This window comes from Herpailurus yagouaroundi, unplaced genomic scaffold (genome assembly GCF_014898765.1).
Source record: "Herpailurus yagouaroundi ecotype Mexico unplaced genomic scaffold, PumYag 164, whole genome shotgun sequence".
Lineage (NCBI taxonomy): Eukaryota > Metazoa > Chordata > Mammalia > Carnivora > Felidae > Herpailurus > Herpailurus yagouaroundi.
Genome location: NW_024412405.1, coordinates 39,945,359 through 39,965,201, shown reverse-complemented (window position 1 = coordinate 39,965,201; position 19,843 = coordinate 39,945,359).

Below are 19,843 nucleotides of genomic sequence, written 5' to 3'. Positions count from 1 at the left end.
GACTCCGTTCTGCTAATCCTCTGGTGGTTTTCTGGGTTATTTAGGCAGGTGTAGGTGGAATCTAAGTGATCAGCAGGACGCGCGGTGAGCCCAGCGTCCTCCTACGCAGCCATCTTCCCTCCTCTGAATTATTTATTTATTTTTTAGAGAGCGAGCACATGAGCTAGGGAGGGGCCGAGGGAGAGGGAGACAGAGACTCCCAAGCAGGCTCCACACTGTCAGCACAGAGCCCAATGTGGGGCTCAGACTCACAAACCTTGAGATCATGACCTGAGCCAAAATCAAGAGTCAGACACAACTGACTGAGCCATCCAGGCACCGTCATAGTAGTATGTTCTTTTCCACCAAACACCTAGAACTCTTTATTTAATTTTTAGCTTTTCCAAAAGACGCTCTTCTCACTGAGGGACATGTCTATTGTACTCAAAGCCTAGGAATATGGGATAAATTACAGGAATGTTTCCCTTGCGGAAGACATGAATGAAAGTCATAATACTTTCCAATTTACAATATTGAACATTTCAATAGTATATAATTATAAATATATTAATATATATGGTATATATAATGGTATATAATTATATATATTTTATATATACACTACTTTTTAAAAATCTACATTGCTTTGGGAAATTAATTCCTGCTTCCTGCCTTGAAATTTTATAAGAATCATTGAGCCATTCTTTTAATAAAGGGAGTTTTGGAATTGGATATATTTTTGTAGGAAATGATCTTTCCTACACTTAGGACACTTTAACCAATTTCTGAGAGCAGCACAGAAGTCTTTTTCCTAGCTATGAAAAAGAAAAAAAGGAAATATTAATGAAATATGTTCATGCAGTAGGTTACTACTGAACAATGCTGCATATTAACACAGCTATTTGTATAGTTAAGAAAACTAAAGGATTATTAAATGATATAGTACTTGGTGAAGTTCAAAATATAGATATTTTGAAAAATGGAAATCTAATATAAATAGATTAGAACAAGATGTCTTGTATATGTGGTATAGCTTCATTATATGCATAGCAAAATAGCCTTGGGTGAGAAGGAACTTAAGATTTTTTCTGACTTCATGAGAGAAGAAACTGGAAAATAGTGTCACATATAATTTGTGGTTTTCAACTCCCTAAAAGTTGGAACAGAATTTACCTTTGACGTGGTCTTTATCTTTGTGCTTGAGGTGGGGGAGAGCTGGTTGGCTTTTATTAATGTAAAAATAAAACTAAAAAAATCATTGTTAATGAAAAGTTTGCCTGAATAAATTATTTTTCTGCATAAAATTATAAAAGATTATAATAATTATAGGCTGTTTCATTTTAAGTTTATTTATAAATATTTATTTTAAAATATGAATTAAAACAATATTGCTCCTGTGTGTATTTTTTTCCATAATTCAGACAGATTTTCACAGACCAAAAACACAGACCCATGAATGATTAAAGTGAGATCTGAAAGGTTTTTTGTTTTTGTTTTGTTTTTTACTTTTACTGAAGAAGAGATGGAAAATGAGATAAAGTGAGCTGGATGCAGCTGAAAGGAGACATGATTTACATCTCCCATGGCGGGTGCTATTTTAAATGAAGTAATTCAGACCTTGGAGCACACTGAAAGTGCTTTATAATGTTCTTAAAAGAGTGTGAAACCACACTCTTCAGCAAAGAGGGAAAGATCTCTCCCATGCTGGGCACAGGATAGAAAATGAAAGGCATTTCCATCTCCCCCAAATTCAGTGAAGGATAACCTCATGTGGCTCACAAGGGTGATCTATAGCACAGGCAGAAGCACAGGCAGAATCAGGGTTCAGAAGAGTCTCAGAGCCCAGGAACTCTATGTTACTGTTCTGAGCAAACATAAGCTAAAACGCAGCGTCATTTTCTTAAAAACCTTAGAAACACACAAAGAGAGATAATTTTCCAGTAATTAAGTGATGTGTCCCTGAGAATTAAAAATTATAGCAGCTCCTGGGTGGCTCAGTCGGTTAAGCATCTGACTTCAGCTCAGGTCATGATCTCCCGGCTGGTGAGTTCGAGCCCCATGTCCGTGGGCTCTGTGCTGACAGCTCAGAGCCTGGAGCCTGCTTCAGATTCTGTGTCTCCCTCTCTTTCTGTCCCTTCCCCCTAGCTCTCAGTCTCTCTCTCTCTCTCTCCCCCACCCTCAAAAATAAATAAATATTAAATTTAAAAAAAAATTAAAAAATTATATTGCAATGTGACCTTAATTTACTCACAAGACTAGTAACCAAGACATTTATGGTTGTGTTTCACACACAGTGCTTCATATTGGTATTATCCCTTTTCATTATAGGGACTTACTTTGGTTTTGCACTTAACTTCCAGAAATAGTTTAGAAATTGAGGTCATTATTAGTGACTGAAATAAAAACAACTGAGTTTCATAATGGCATAGGAAAAATCTGAAGAATCAGGATTGCCAGATAAAACACAGGATGCCAGGGGCGCCTGGGTGGCTCAGTCGGTTGGGCGGCCGACTTCGGCTCAGGTCATGATCTCACGGTCCGTGAGTTCGAGCCCCGCGTCGGGCTCTGTGCTGACAGCTCAGAGCCTGGATCCTGTTTCGGATTCTGTGTCTCCCTCTCTCTGACCCTCCCCCGTTCATGCTCTGTCTCTGTCTCAAAAAGAAATAAACGTTAAAAAAAAAAAAATTAAAAAAAAAAAAAATAAATAAAACACAGGATGCCAGGTAAGAACTTTTGTTGTTGTTGTTGTTAATATGTCTTCCAAAATATTGCAATACTTAAGTGAAAAATTATTTGTTCTTTATCTGAAATTAAAATATAAGTGGGAATCATGTATTTTTATTTACTACATGTTGCAACCCTAACAAGAACGCCTAAGAAATACATTCCAATTAGTGGAAGGCAGTGTTTCCCAAATGTTTTCACACCATAACCTACAAAATATATGTCCAGCATATGTTGGCAAATGGAGAGGGTGCTTGTGTGGTAGATGTAGTGAGCTGGGGGACTCCAAACTATTTCAGGCTCCAGGCACATCAGTGACATATCATGGCTCACTGTACACAGGTGAGTGAGTCTACTCTCATGAATGCAGAATGCATTACTGAGGGAAAGATATCTGACTTGTTTTACATACATATATGACTTCTGTTCCATTCACAAATGTCAGTTCCTAAGAACTCCAAGAGTCCTACATATTTTCAAATATTTTCTTTCCTCACCTCATGAGAAACATAGAGAGGCATTTTGATAAAGAAAGTTAAATATTTGTAATCAAATAGACCTAAGTTTGAATTTTAGTTCTTCCACCTACCAAATAACTCTGTGACATGGGAAAAATACATATAACCATACTGGTCTGTTTCCGTATCTATAAAATGTACATAAAGTTGCCTAAAGTAGGATTAGTGTCAAAATATATGTAAAATCAGTTGTGTAATACCTGATAAGTCACTCATAATTGAAAGGTATTTTTACTAAATACCATGAAACGACTTTCTGTTCAGCTTCTTTAAAGATTTTATGCTAGCATACAGTGATTCCATTCCTGGTGTTGGGCAATGGCAATAAATTAGAACTCTCAGTTTAGATAAATGCATTCTTATAAATTTCCTGAAGAATATAGGTCCTCTAAGGTCTTCACTGAAAGCAATTTTTCAAATCTACCTCTTTGGGCAATATTATTACCACTGTCTTTCTTGGAGTTACTATTACTTAAGGCACTTCATGGTAATGACATTTACTTTCAGTGAGAGCTGGTTTAGAAGCAGCTTGTTCAATATAAATTCACAAATGATTCTGCATATCTCATATGTTACTTAAACAGTATTCTTTGTATGAGGACCAAAGGGAGATTATCTATCTATCTATCTATCCCATCTGTGTGTGTGTGTGTGTGTGTGTGTGTGTGTGTGTGTGTGTGATCTATCTATCTATCTATCTATCTATCATCTATATCTGTCTATCATCTATCTATCCACCCACCTATTTGGCCTATGAAATATCCATTCCTCTTTTATATTAAGAGCATCCCAACTTCATCTATTTCATTTAGGATATCACCTGTTCTTGATTATATTCCGTGTACATGGGGCTCTAAATGAAATAACCTTGTCATATATGAGGTGAAGGATGGGCACTTAAAAGCTCTAAGAATTGAATGTTCTCCTGGAATTTCAAATCCTGAGCAGGATATAGTTTGAAATTTATTTCAAAAAAAAATAAGCAAAGATGAAACACACAAAGATTTTTTATTTCAAATGAAAGAAGTTTGGAGATAGAAGACTGTGAGCCTGGTGTGATGGTTCCATAAACCCCAGGAACCAGATTCCTTCTCTTCCTGTTCTGTCCTCCTCAGCATGTGTCATCCATTCTCAAGGATGATTCACGATGGAGAGAATAGTGTTCCATGCATCCCACTTGCATTCCATGTAGTAGGACAGAAAAAAGACAGGACAAAAAGTGTGTAGTAGGCAGCTGAAAAAGAATTCTTTAAGGAGTTTTTCAAAATTTCCTTTATAGCTCTTCCACTCATTTCTAATTAGCTAAAACATACATGGTTACAATGAATGCAAGGGAAGCTGGGAAATGATTAGTTTATCCCAGGTATGGGCTAAACGTGTGATGAGTACTAAAGAGGGCACTTGTTGGGATGAGCGCTGGGTGTTATATGTAAGTGATGAATCACTAAATTCTACTCCCGAAGTGAGTTAACTAACTTGGATTTAAATAAAGTAAAATAATAATAATAATAATAATAATAATAATAATAATAATAAAGGTTTTCAGCAAAAAAAAATTAGAGTTCATTACTAAGAATAAAGTAAAGCTATTGGGTATGAAACTTGCAGCATAGCTGCAAAAAAGAAATAACAATACTTGAAGGTGACAATTTCAGTGGGAACACTTTAGTTAAACTGTCAAATGTTTTCTGATCTCTAACCAGATATAATTTGGCTTTGTCCTTTTCTAACTCTGGTGCTCCGTGTTGTCTAATGATTCTATGACCTATTCAGTATCTTGTTAATAAAATTCTTTCCTACTTAAAACAAGTTTATAAACTATGTCTAAATCGAGACAACTGAGGGCCATTTGGGACAAATTTGAAGAAATTCTTTTATGATCATGCATACATTTTGTGTGTGGACCAACAACAGCTTTGCAGTATTGCCAAACATTGGGTAATGACCAGACCTTGTAGCAAAAACCCAAATTTGATACACAATAAATTTATTTAGATACTATTAATGGACCTTTCAGAAAGTATGATATTAGCAGTCAGTGAAATGTATCTCCTCTTCTTAGGAAAGCAAAATGGTTTGTATTTTTAGAATTCTTAGAATCTTTGTGGATCACCTAAAGATTGTTTAATGAAGTTTGGTAATTATTGCTTAAAAGATAAAATGGAAAAATTCATCTGATGAGCAGTAGAGAAACTTAATTCTGTTGGCATTCACTTAAATTTGTGAGCTTCAATTTTATCACAAGTTAACAAAAAAAAGGGAGGGTGGGGAATGAAGTGCTAGGAGGGAACATATCGAAACCTTCACTCCTTTCTAGGGATCTTCTCAAGCTATCAGATAGAAATAAATATAAAGATGAACATGTTTTAGAAACTAGAGATATGTCATTTTTCTGGATTAGAATGGTGTCATTGCATATGGAAGCTTGGTCACAGGCAGTGTCAGAATAATATAAACACATACCTTCCAGGGTAGTTTATCTGTGGCTCTCTACAATCCAAAATTTTATCGTGTTTGGGGGGAAAAAAAATCTTTCCAATTTTTATTTGAATTTTTTTTTAGAATAGGTATGTTAAAGTTTCACATTTTTAAGAAACCAATAATAGTCTGGGGCACCCGGGTGGCTCGCTAGGTTCAGCGCCCGACTTCAGCTCAGGTCATTATCTTGTGGTTGGTGAGTTCAAGCCCACATTGGGCTCTGTGCTGGCTGACAGCTCAGAGCCTGGAGCCTGCTTCAGATTCTGTGTCTCCATCTCTCTCTGCCCCTCCCCAGCTCTCACTCTGTCTCTTTGTCTCTCTGTCTCTCTCTCTCTTTCAAGAATAAATAAATATTTTAAAAGTAAAAAATAAAAATAATAATAGTCTAACGGCTCTGTGCACTGAAAGTAAAAATTATTTTATATACAATCATAGTCAAAGGTTTTCAAATTGTCACCATAATAATTTCTGCATATTCATAGATTGTTTCATTGCCTCCTTTCACACTTACTAATGCCACATTTACATTGATAGCTGTGAATTTTGGGAACTTGTTATATCTGGCTAGTACTCTCTGGTTACTTCAGTGGATAATATTATGTATTGAAATATTATATATGAAATGATGGTGGCCCAATTGTCCACATGCTACTTCTAATGATCAATATGATGACAGATAGCAAAGCACATTATGTTTTTAAAAAGAAAACTTCACATGTGAATAGAACATGATTATTTTTTCTGCTTATATGATTGTACATTTCTAATTCCCTAGTTTTTAATAGCAAAAAAAAAATCTGACCATAAATGTCTGTCATAAATTGCAGAGTTATTTGGTGAATGCTGAGAAAACTGTTTACCTATATAGATTTTCAGAGAAATATCATGCAATATATTGGCTTGAGTGATTCCCTGGCTTAACTTTCCTGAGTAAAGCTCTCATGTAAAAAGGAAAATGTTGGGATGATGACAACCACACACCATTGTCAATGAGAAAAACATGAGGATAGATAAATTTCAAATGTATTCAATAAACACATTTGAAAATTTTTCCTGGAATATCTTTAGTTCCCATTTTAATAAAATATAAGGATATAATTTGAGACTTCAGAATTTTCATTCACTGATGAATTGTCATCAAAACATTGAAAAGCTATTTTTTAATAAGTGAGAGCACATAAAAATAGCTAATTATTGTATTTTTGTTAAAAACAAACAAAAATACAGCCCTCCCACCCCTCCTCAAACCCACCACAAAAAAGAAGAAGAAGGAGGAGGAGGAGGCCAGGGCGGGGGGGGGGGGGAGGGGGGGGGGGGGAGGAGGAGGAGGAGGAGGAGGAGGAGGAGGAGGAGGAGGAGAAAGAAAAAGAAAAGAAAAAGAAAAAGCAATCTGAATGCAAATGCTTGGTTGTCATTCCATCCTCCTCAGATAGATGGCAGTGCACCTGTGGAGTATTACATCTCACTAACCCTTTATACATCAAGGTCCATTCTAAATTCATTTCAGTCACTGAAAAGAGATCGTTCTTTTAGTGAGATGGTTCTTTACTCTCAAAGATTTACCATGTTTTTTGATTTCAGTAGCTAAAAACATGAATCTGGTGTTAGGAAATGTTTCACTGCCCACCATTAATGTATACCATACCTTAAATAATGCTGAGAATTATTATAAACAAAACATTACATATAATTATATATACACTATGTAAAGTATATAGGCTAAGCTTCCCAATTCCCCACACAGATCCTGAAATTATTGTTTCATGTGTTAAGCAGTTAATAAGTGGGAGGATTAAATAAAATACTATGATTTATATGTTAATCTTTGGTATTTGGAGATTCTTCTGGTTTTTCTAGGAGAGAGGGTCTTAGAGGAGTGCCATATTGCCACAGGTAGAGTTTTAATAGTCAATAGATAATGTAAATATATTGAAATGAAATGAAATGAATCTCTTTTCATTTCATTGGGGAAATGAAATATGTTCATTTCATTTTGGGAAAGAATACACTAGAAAAGAAAACAGAGAAGAAAGGAGGTAAATGAGAGATATTCACCTAGAATCAAGATACAAAGCATTTTTTATGACTCTTTAAATTTGGTGAAAAATCAGGTAAAGTTGAGCTAAGTTTTGAGGGCTTATATGGTGAGAAAGTTTGCTCATTGTACTTCCTTGTACTATGTAGGCCCAAATGAAGAGACATAAATTTCTGGAGCACTCTGTAGAGAATGAGGAAAAAATCAACTTATTATGGAAAAGCAGGCAAAATAAAGCACTTCATATTGATGTTTAGGGTTGAATAGAAGTATATTTATCATAGTTTGATTTACCCATTTCACTACATTGAAATCTTCTTTCCAAATTCTCCCGACTTTTCTTACTTACAACTGTTTTCTTTATTTTCCATGGTACTCAGCTTATAATTTACTTATCACATTTATTATTTATTAATATCTACTCTGGCTAAAACATAAGCTTCAAGAAGTAAGAATTTTGTTCTTTTGTTTACTAACGTATCTGAGATTCTGGGAAGAATGCTTGCCACATAGAAGGCAGTCACACTGAATAGATAAATTAATGGTCTCCAAAAACTGTTTTTTTTTTTTAATTTAGATGTATCAATTTTTTTAAAAAGTTTATATTTCTTAAATTAGATACGGTAATTAAAAGTGCTCTATTAAGTATAATTTTATTCAAAACCACTTTTAAGTACACTGCTAAGCACTTTTAATTATTTTTTAAACATGATAGTTTTTTCCTTTTATATTGTACTAGTTCTTTTACAATGTTAATTAATTCTATTATTCAGCATACATTGTAATTCTAGCACTTAACTAAAGGAAATAATTAGCCTCTGCTAGTTAGTCATTCATTCAACTAGAGCTTAGGCACTCACATCCTCATTGAACAAATGAATTGCTAAGCACTATGGAAAGTGATGTATTAAATAAAACACACTGAGCATAATAAGCCTAGAATAAAATGAGGTGGGTAACACAATTACTAAAGTTCATCATTGGTCAGAAAATGTAGAATCTGTACCATATTTTGTTATCACAACCTAAAGGTTTATTTTCCAGAAAGGAGCCTCATTAAGTATTCTTAATATGTTTAAAAAGAGTCATTAGCCTTAAAAACAAATACAGTTGATAAGGTTGTCAAACAGAGAAAATAAGTTTAAGAGAGGCATGGGGTTGAGAGCAGACATATCAATTATCTGCCCAATGAACTAATAATCCCATGGTATTCTTTCCTTTTAAATATTCAGCGAGTATCCACATCTCCAGTACTAGGAGGGAAAAGGCAGAAGATTATGATCATGTGGGTAAAATTCTGACTAGGAAAAATAATATGAAATAAATTTTACAAAACCAGAAAATGGTAATCTACTCAGAACTTTATTGATACCTTTCCCATCAGATATTATCAATTTGCAGTTTTTGGCACAGAGTGGCTACCAATAGATATTCCCTGAATGAATGGGTGCATAAATAAATATGGGTATACAAAAGAATTTTACTTCCTTTTTGGCTATTTAAATCCATCAGAATTGCATATTTTATATATTTTAACAAAATTCTTGAATGTATAGTTCATTCTCAGTAGATGTATAAGTTTATAATATTTGAAACATTGTTTTGAGAAATTATTTTCTTATTCTCATTTGTGATTCACTATATTATGCTTTATATCACAAATTTGCGTAGGTAGACAGATAATATCATTTATGCTAACATCACACTAACATCACTATAAGATAGGTTTGTAGCAAATACAAAAAAAAACCCTAAAAAATAATACTCTATATTAAATTATATCTGTACCTTTGTAAGGAAACACAAATTCCAAGTTGGCACACTTAATTATACTTAGAGAAAAATACATATTTAGTTTTTTTTTTATTATCCAACAAAATGCAGGCACCAGATTTGTACTTCATATCTTTTTATATCATTCATATATCCCCAAACTACTGAACTTTTTTCTTAAATCTGATCAAAAGTAAAAGTATTTTCATGTAAATGTAAAGAGAAGTGAGTCCTGTAAAGTTAGATAATTCCAGGGAAATGTATTCTGTAAGAAAAAATTGATTATCAGTTAATTCTTACAAAGCAATTTAATTGAGATTTATTTCTCATCAGCCCTGGAGAAAAGTGAATATATTTTGAATGTCCACACAAGAGATTAAGGTCCCAGAATATGTTAGTTATTAATTGTTACACATTTTGGATTATAGACTTATGTTAAAAACAACGATTAATTATGCTTGTAGTAAAACCTTCATTTTAAATAGCAGGAATTATTTTATGTTGTAATACTCATGCTTAAATTACAACTTTCTAATTTTTAAAACACAATGCCATTAAACTATAGTGTAAAACAATATAAGCAACTTAAGTCCTCTTTTATGTACAGGCAATAAGATTTAGTTAAGGAGAGAATGAATTTTATCTAATTATCCCCAGTCATGTGAAAAGTTCTTATTATAAAATATGTAAAGATTCAGATGACTATGACATTTGGTAATTCACATTGGTTTCATTCAGGTGAAAGGTAGCTAATCAATGAGTTACATTTAGTGAACCAGAAAATGAATGTATCATTTCAAGCATAAATTTTTTTAAATATGTTTGATTTTAAAGAGCATACAATTTATATATTTTTCTATATCACTAAATTAAACAAGGAAGCCAAGTGTCTTCTTACGCTGAGGTAGTCCAAGTGCCCTATCGGCCTATGTAAGCAAACCAAAATTAAGCATGTAATTGCCTCATAGCATTTACATGCAGATACCTAAGGACAAACAATCACAACAGCCAATTAGGCTTTAACCTATAGCCAATCAAATTATTTTCTTTCTTTGCTCCATCACTTTTTCTGTTTATCTTTCCTCTAGCTCTTGTGGGTAGAATACTCCTAACCACTTCTGGTTTGGTGTTGCCCAAGTGGAATAAATAAATGCTTAATAAACTCTTACAATTTTTAATATGCCTCAGTTTATCTTTTAATAATATAGCATAGGTACAAACACACAAAAAATCACATGAGTGAATATTTATGGCTGTAAGGGAAAAAACAAGATAAATAGGGAGTTATGTCAGCAAAATGATGGAAGAGGAAATCTCAGCCTTAGTTTCCCATAGAAACATCAATTTACAACAATACATAGACCAAATTACCTTATGAGAAGTCTAGAGTATAGTCAAGAAGTTCAGTCTCTGGCCAAGCACAAGCCTGAGAATAGCTGCACTGAAATGAGTGAAGAGTACAATTTCTCTTTACTATGCCAGCCTCTATTCAAAGCTAGCACAGTTCTACACCAAGAGAAACCACCTTGGCCTTTGACTTTACACAGTGGAACAGAGAGAGTGGAACATTCATCCAACATCCTGACCTTCTAATGAGCTGCCAAATGGGATGAAATTTGTCTCTCCTCACACTGAGTGCTAAAGGAACTTGCATAGTTCTGACTTAGGAGCCTAAGAACAAAGGAAAGGGGAGGACAGCTTGCCGTGGTCCAGTACAACACTGATTAGGACCAGGATAAGGTGGTTAACTGAAGTTTCTCTTATGGAGGGGATGGAGAAGAGAGAAACATACCTTCAAAGCCTTGGCCTTTCAATGAACTGCTTATGGGGTCAGTTTTTGTTTCTTTTGACCCAGAGTGTTGATAGAACTGGCATTTTTTTGGTGGGGTTGGCTAACAACAAAGGAAAAAGGATGGGTAGCTTTTTATTTCAAGGATACCAGATTCTCTAGGCAGAATCTCTTCACTGATTTGTGAAGGTCTTCCCTGTTGAAACCAGTCCAGAGAGACTAAGAGAGATGGCTCCTTCTTCAAATGCTATACACCTATACAAAGCTATAAGGAATTGGATAATCTAGAAGAAATGGATAAATTCCTAGAAATACACAACATACCACAACTGAATCATAAAGAAATAGAATATCTGAACAGACCAAAAACAAATAAGAAAATTGAGTCAGTAATCAAAACCCTCTCAACAAAGAAGAAACCAGGAACAGATGACTTTACTGGTAAACTGAAGGGGAAAAAAAAAATTCCTAACTCATTTTATGAAACCACTCCTTCCCTGATGTCAAAGCCAGACTATAGGAAAACACAATACAAGACATTATAAGAAAGAAAACTAAAATCCAATATTTCTGGTGGATATAGATTCAAAAATCCTCCACAAAATAGTAGCAAGCCAAATTTAACAATACATTTAAAGTATCATAAGTTATGACCATGGGAGATTTATCTTTGGCATGTAAGATTCAATATGTGCAAATCAGTTAATGTGGTATATCTCATTAATAGATTGAATGGTAGAAATTACATGATCATATCAATAGATACAAAAAACAAAGTTTAACATTCTTTCATGATAAAAACACTCAACCGACTGGGTATAGAGAGAACATACTTAAACATAATAAAGGCCATATATGACAAACACACAGCTAACATCATACTCAATGGTGAAAACAGAAAGATTTTCCTCCAAGATCAGAAACAAGTCAAGGATGCTCACTCTTACCACTTTTATTAAACAAGGGTACTAGAAATCATGGCCAGAGCAATTAGAAAAGAAAAAGTAATAAAAGTAATCTAACTGGGAGAAGTAAAATGATCTCTGTTTGCAGGTGACATGATACTATGTGGAAAGAAAAAAAAAAGAAATACTAAAATAGTTTGGTAAGGTTGCAGAATTAAAAAATAAACATAAAAATGTTGCATTTCTATACAACAGATAACCAAAAAAGAAATTATAGAAATAATCCCTTTTACAATAGCATCAAAAAAGAATAAAATACTTAGGAGTACACTTAGCCAAGGAAATGAAAGATCTGTACACTGAAAAATACAAAACATTGATGAAAGAATTAAAAAAAAAAAATTTGACTTCCTTTGTTCTGGATTAGAACACTTAATACTGTCAAAATGTCCATATTACCTAAAAAGATCTACAGGTTCAATTTGGTTCCTATCAAAGCCTAATGGCATTTTTTGAAGAAATGCAAAAGCAATCCTAAAATTTGTATAGAACCACAAAGACTCAAAATATCCAAAAAAATCTTGAAAAAGAACAATCTGCTGACATCACATGTCCTGATTTCAAAATATATTACAAAGTTATAGTAATTAAAATAGCATGGTACTATCATAAAAGGCATACAGATAAGTGAAACAAAATAGCCCAGAAATAAACATATGCATATACAAAGATTCCACAAATACACAGGGAGGAATGTCTTTTTAACAAATGGAAAACTGGATATCCAAATGCAGGATGCAATTACACCACACACAAAAATTGAAAAAAAAAAATGGATTAAAAATTTACACATAAGACCTGAACCTGTTAAACTTCTACAATAAAAATGAGGGAAAAACTTCATGACATTTTTGTGGCAATGATTTCTTACATGTGACACCAAAAACAGACCACAAAAGCAAAAATAGACAAGTGAACTTCATCAATCTAAAAAGCTTTGCACAACAAAGGAAACAATAAAATAAAAAGTCTATGGAATGGGATAAAATGTTTGCAAACCATATCTCTGATAAGGGGTTAACATCCAAAATAAATAAGGAACTCATACAACTCAATAGCAATAATGACCATCTGATTAAAAATGGGCAAAAGGGCTTCAATAAAAATTTCTTCAAACATGATATATGAATAACCAAATGCTATATGAAAAGATCCAAATATCACTAATCACCAGGGAAATGCAAATCAAAATCATATTACTTCACATCTGTTAGGATGTCTGTTACCAAAACAAACCAAAGATAGCAAGTGTTGATGTGGATATGGAGAAATTAGAATGCTTGTACACTTTTAGTAGGAATATAAAGTGGTGTAGCCACTGTGGAAAACTGTACGGAGTTTCCTCAAAATACTAAACATAGAATGATCCAGCAATCCTTCTTTTGGGCATATATACAAAAGAATTGAAATCAGGATCTTGAAGAAGTATCTGCACCCCCATGTTCAAAGCATCATTACTCACAATAGCCAAGATGTGGAAACAACTACTGTTCATAATCAACAGAGGAATGAATAAATAAAATTTGCATATACATACTATGGAATAGTATTCAGCCCTAAATAAAAAGGAAACCCTGCCACTTGCAGCAGCACAGATGAACGTGGAGGACATTATGCTAAGTGAAATAAGCCACACACAGAAGGACAAATACTGCATGATTCCACTTATATGAGTCAAATATCATAGTCAAGATCATAGAAACAGCTAGTAAAATGAGATTTCCAGGGACTACAGTGGGGGGAAAGTGGGATATGCTACTCAACAGGTATAAAATTTTGGTTATGCAAGATGAGTAAACTGTTGTTTACTGTATAACATTGAGTCTATCTGCTGTACAACATCGATCATTAATAATACTGTACTGCACACTTAAAATTTTGTAGGAGAACAGATCTCATGTTAAGTGTTTTTATTGCATTAAAAAATCTCAATAGGTTTGAGGTTGTGAAACTTGGTCAAAAGTATTTCATTCAGTCTAGCCTATATTCATAACAAAGTTCGAAATCGTATTTGAAATCATTCTTTCCTTACATTCTAGAGATCTATGGGATCTGGTCAGTGATTTTTGTTTACTTTGTCTTCTAATTTTCCTGACAGTTATGACATATAATCCCTCTGAGCCTTAGCTGTGAAAGAAATTTGAGAATTAAATTAACATCTCACTCTTTTGGAATGGGTGTTTACTCTTTGTGGATAGGTAACACCTAACCATGATGTCTACTGCCACTTTTTTTTCCTGTGTGATTATATTGTGTTTAAGTGAGATTTTAAATTTATAGAATAGATGGTTTATTACAACTCTAAGAAACATAATAAAAAAGATATATCGAGCTATTCCTCACCATTAATCAGATTATTTAATACTGTCATCCATTACAGTATGATGTTCCTATGCCTAGTAAAAAACATGATGAAGTATTCTTAACATTCACTTCATGAATTCTGGGATCTCTCTTGAGAAGATTTTGAAGCCAAATTGTTTTGACTTAGAGAACACTTAGTGTCACCTAAGGAGAAAGGCAATTTTGGGATTATAATGGTGCCTATCAGTCAAATTGGATTTTTAGCTTGATCTCTATTTGATTCATGCAAGACTCCTAAAACGATAAAGGCAAAAGAGCAGCCATAGGAAAAAATGAAAAAGAAAACACTGATGTGTCATTTCGCTAAATCTCTATAAAATATTTGGAAGAAAAGAGCAATGTATTGAGCACCTGTGACAATATACAGTTTAAAAGAAAAAAAAAACTTTGTTTTTATTTTTGAAGGGTTTTTTTTTTCAGTTTATATGACAAAAGGAATCTAAATAAACGTATCTTCAAACATCAGCAGACATGTTTTATTTTAGTAAACTGAAAATTAAAAGACAAAGGAAAGTTTATTATATGTTTGTGTGGGTCTTTAAATTTGTCACATCTTAGTAAAAATTTCTGCTTTGGTTATAATTCTTGTAATTCTTGCTCTGTATTAGTCCAAAACTTATGATTAATAAAATATATTTTCTAATATTTTTGACTCTTTTTCCTGTGTATTCAACACATTAATCAATTAAAGTTGCAAATGAAAGAGTTATTTTAAGGATGATGCTAAAGAGGATCCAACTTACAATACATGTCATTTCTCAGTGCCATTTTTATCACTCCAGTGGTACACCAAGTTTTTATATAATCCATAGTCAGAATATATCCAATAGATACAATTAAGAAAGAAGAACATTTGTCTGAAAATAGTAGCATGGAGATGATACTCAGAGAGACCCAATGATTTTGGTATTCAAATTGGTAAAAAAAAAAAAAAAATGTGAGAATATGCAACATGATGAACAAAAATGAATATTCTTATATTGTGTCAAGAATAAATGCTACTTGGGTCGCCTGGGTGGCTCAGTCGGTTGAGCGTCTGACTTCACCTCAGGTCATGATCTCACACTCCGTGAGTTTGAGCCCCGCATTGGGCTCTGACAGCTCAGAGCCTGGAGCCCGCTTCAGATTCTATGTCTCCCACTCTCTCTGCCCCTCCTCTGTTCATGCTCTGTCTCTGTCTCAAAAATAAATAAAAACATTAAAAAATGTTTAAAAAAAGAATAAATGCTACTTGGGGGAGGGGGCACTTGAGTGGCTCAGTGGCATCTGACTCTTGATTTTGGCTATGGTCATGATCTGCAGGTTCCTGAGATGGGGCCCACATTGGACTATGCACTGACAGCACAGAATCTTCTTGGGATTCTGTGTCTCCCTTTCTCTCTGCCTCTCTCTCTTTCTCTCTCTCTCTCAAAATAAATAAACTCAAAAAGAAAAAAGAATAAATGCTACTTGGCCATCATAATAAATACCTTTTTTAGAAATGTGGGACTCCAGTAGCATTAAAAATTTCAAAAATAACATGGGTTTTGGAAAAACAATCAAATTTTTAAAAATGCAAATAACTTATTGCCTTTGACATAAAATGTTGACATAAAATGTTATAGTAGTTTCAGGTGTACAACACAGTGATTCGACAGTTCTGTATTCACCATGACAAGTGTAGTTACCATCTGTCATAATAAAACATTACTACAATATTATTGACTAGAGGGCATAATACTAATGAAATAAATCAGAGAAAGACAAATACCATATGATTTCACTTAACTGTGGAATCTAAACAAACAAATAAACAGAGACGGGATCATAAATACAGAGAACAAACTAGTGGTTGCCAGAGGCCTTGGGGATGAAGGGCAGAAGAGATGAAGGGGATTGAGAGGTACAAATTTCCAGTTATAAAATAAATAAGTCACAGTATGAGAAGTACAGCTTTTACTGGTGTCTGATAAGTCTTTTCACTCATATACCTAGATTTAAATGCCCAAGCAAATCATTATTAACAATATGTATTTTTCTTAACCAGAATTTAGGGGTCTTTACCGTGATATTTATTCCATAACTAATAGAGATGCTGAATAATAAAAGATACATTATTACATGTCAAAATGTGCATTTCAAAGGAATATATGCAAAATTTTAGTTTCCTTTATAAAAGAAATAACTATTGATATTATGTTTTTGTATATGAATAAAATGCATTTTATCTTAATTTTTCTGTAAAATAATAATCGATGTATTTGCCTCACCTTGACAGTCTTCATCAAATTATTCTTAGTGTACGGAGGAAGAAGTACAGCAAACAAAGGAGACCAGATGCCTAGAGAAGACAAATAATGGGTGCCACAAAGTGTAGGTTGTATAAAACCCTTTGAGAATTATCATTATGACCTCATAACTATTGATACAGGCTCAAAACATTCAGAAATAGGAAGGGATTTTTCAAAGATTATATGTATAATAAGAGAGTCAGAGACTGAACCCAAACTTTTTGGTCACTTTCCAGTGACCATTGTATGATTCTGCTTCCTGTTTCTTTGCTCAATGCACTTTTTATAAGGCATTCTAAATGTATCTGAACCTCACATCTCAGGAGATGCAAAACAAAAAATGCAAATTACATGATACAATTTCCCATTCTAGGGATTTACTTTATGGGGGTAAATGGTTGTCTCACTTTCTCAGATGCTAAGTAGGGGTTTTATATATAGTTTAGTATGATATGACATTATAACACACAGTTCAATTATGGTATGATATAAATGTTAATAGTTTAGCCATTAATGTTTTATTGAACAGTAATAAAAACAATGAGATATGAGAAATACAAGTTATTCATAACTTATAAAGATTGTATTTCCCTTGTGCCTCCTTTATCAGTTAAAATTGTTGTAGCTTACAACTTTTCCCTTTTGCTTTGGGCTGTTTGTAGGCACTTCTTTTGCAGTGATTAAAGTGCTAGTTTTTACTGAATCCATTAAAGAGAAAGTGACTAATTATGAGCATTAACAGTAAAGATTATGGGAAGGACAATATGTTTCATTGTGAATGCAGAAAACCACTGTGTTAAAGCTGTAATCTGAAATAAATGATGTAACATGTAATAGATAACCAAAAATATTCATAGAGGAGAAACACAGGCTATTATCTATGAAAACAATAAAGAAATCAGATAGGAAATATTGAAAAAAACAGTTTTCATTATCTTGTTCAGTCTTGGATGGCTGCTAGAGAGCCGATAAGAGCTAGAATAGCCTGCTTCTCCCATCTCATCCCCTGAGACTCCCTTACATACAGTGTCATCTCCCAATACAGAGTCATCTGTTTGCTGCCTGCTCATGATGCCCTCCCTCCTCCTCTTCCTCTGCCCAAAGCAGTTGTAATTCTTTAGTGTAGAATTCAAAAGGCTTATTTTTTATAAGCATCCTAACACTGTAATTCATTAATTCTACTGAAAAAAGATGCATCTTAATACTTATTATATATTCTATTGTAACTATTAAATTATCTTTGTCATAAAACTTCCCTTGAGATCAGAAACACTGTGTTGTAAACCAATATATCCCCAGAATCTAGCACAATTCTAGATATTTAGTAGTGATTTAGTAGTTAAAAAATAACTATTTGCCATATTTTATAACATTTGATATTAAGATGATGTTCTGATTAGTATAGAAATACAATCTGATATTTTAGAAAAGTTTAAAAATAAAACTATTACTATTAAAGATTAAAATAGCTAAAAATGTGCAATGCTGTAAACATAAAATACTCTTTAGAAATATGTGCAGTATAATTAGAGCTAGAGAAATAATCATAGAAAAGTCACTTGATCAAATACTGAAAGAGCTAGGTAAGACAATTATTCAAAAGTAAAATAAAGTTATTTCAAATCCTCAAATGGAAAAAAATATATAAAGAATACAAGGAAGAATTTATTAGAAAGAAATTAGGCTAACTCACTGAGTTCAAGGAAAGCTTATGTAATAATGTCTATACCAACTGTGTTGAAAATACAATTCCTGGAACAAGAATGGAAGCAGGGAGAACACTAGGGGTTATTTAAATACAACAGTGAAAAAAATAACTGCTGGAAATGGGGACGCTAATAAGAGGTCAAATTCTTTATGTATTTTGAAGGTAGAACCAACGGCGTATCCTGACAAATGCAGTGTAAAGTGTGAGAGAGAGAAAAGACTCATGAGTTCAGGGTTTTTGGCCTGATAACTGTAAGCATGGATTTGCCATGAGGTTAGATGTGCCAGAATGTAAAATGAATAATTTTGAAGAATGCCGAGGGCTGATGATGTTAGATGATGAGTAGAAATGATAGTGGGCATCCCCTGGAGTCTTCTATTTAATTTTTGGGGGGAGTGGGAAACAAAATTGTCACTTGGGAGTAGAGTAGAGGAGGAAGTGATAAAGGTTTGGAGAGAGAGGAGAGGTGAGTGTGAAATAGTTTTAAAGTAGAGGAGAAAGGAATACAGAAGTGAATTGTGGGCTCAGTGTCCATAATTACACATATAAGAGACAATAGATAGATTGGTTCTATTTCTCTTTTCACATGTAAATAATTAATGGAGGGTCAGAGTAGCCTCAGATCAGATGTTGCTAAAATTGTGATTCTATGCAGCAGATATGACAAAATGAGAATAAAGAGAAGAGACAAGGGACGTGATGGTATTTTATGTATCTATCTATCTATCTATTTATTTATTTATTTATTTATTTATTTATTTATTTATGTACTTATTTACTTATTTAATTATTTATTTTTATTCTCCTGTTGGATAACATACAATGTAGTCTTGGCTTCAAGAATAGAATCCAGTGATTCATCACTTATATACAATACCAAATGCTCATCCCAACAAGTGCCCTCCTTGATGCCCATCACCAATTTACCCCACCCCCATCAACCTTCACTTTATCCTTTAAAAGTCTCTTATGGTTTGCCTCCCTAGAAGGGGATTATTATAATCAATGACCAGACTATGCCCTAGGTTTGAAAGAAAGAAGTTTTCAAAGAGGTGAGAGACAGTGAAAAATGTAATTATTAATGCATGTAAGTGCTGTATATCAAACATTTTGTTGGTGTTTGGACACTAGAGGATACAATCTGGAAGGATAAGAGGTGGGGTCAGAGAATATGTAACAATTTTATATGCAGCAATTTTAAATCTATAGATCTATACTAATTTTTAAAAAATGATTATCC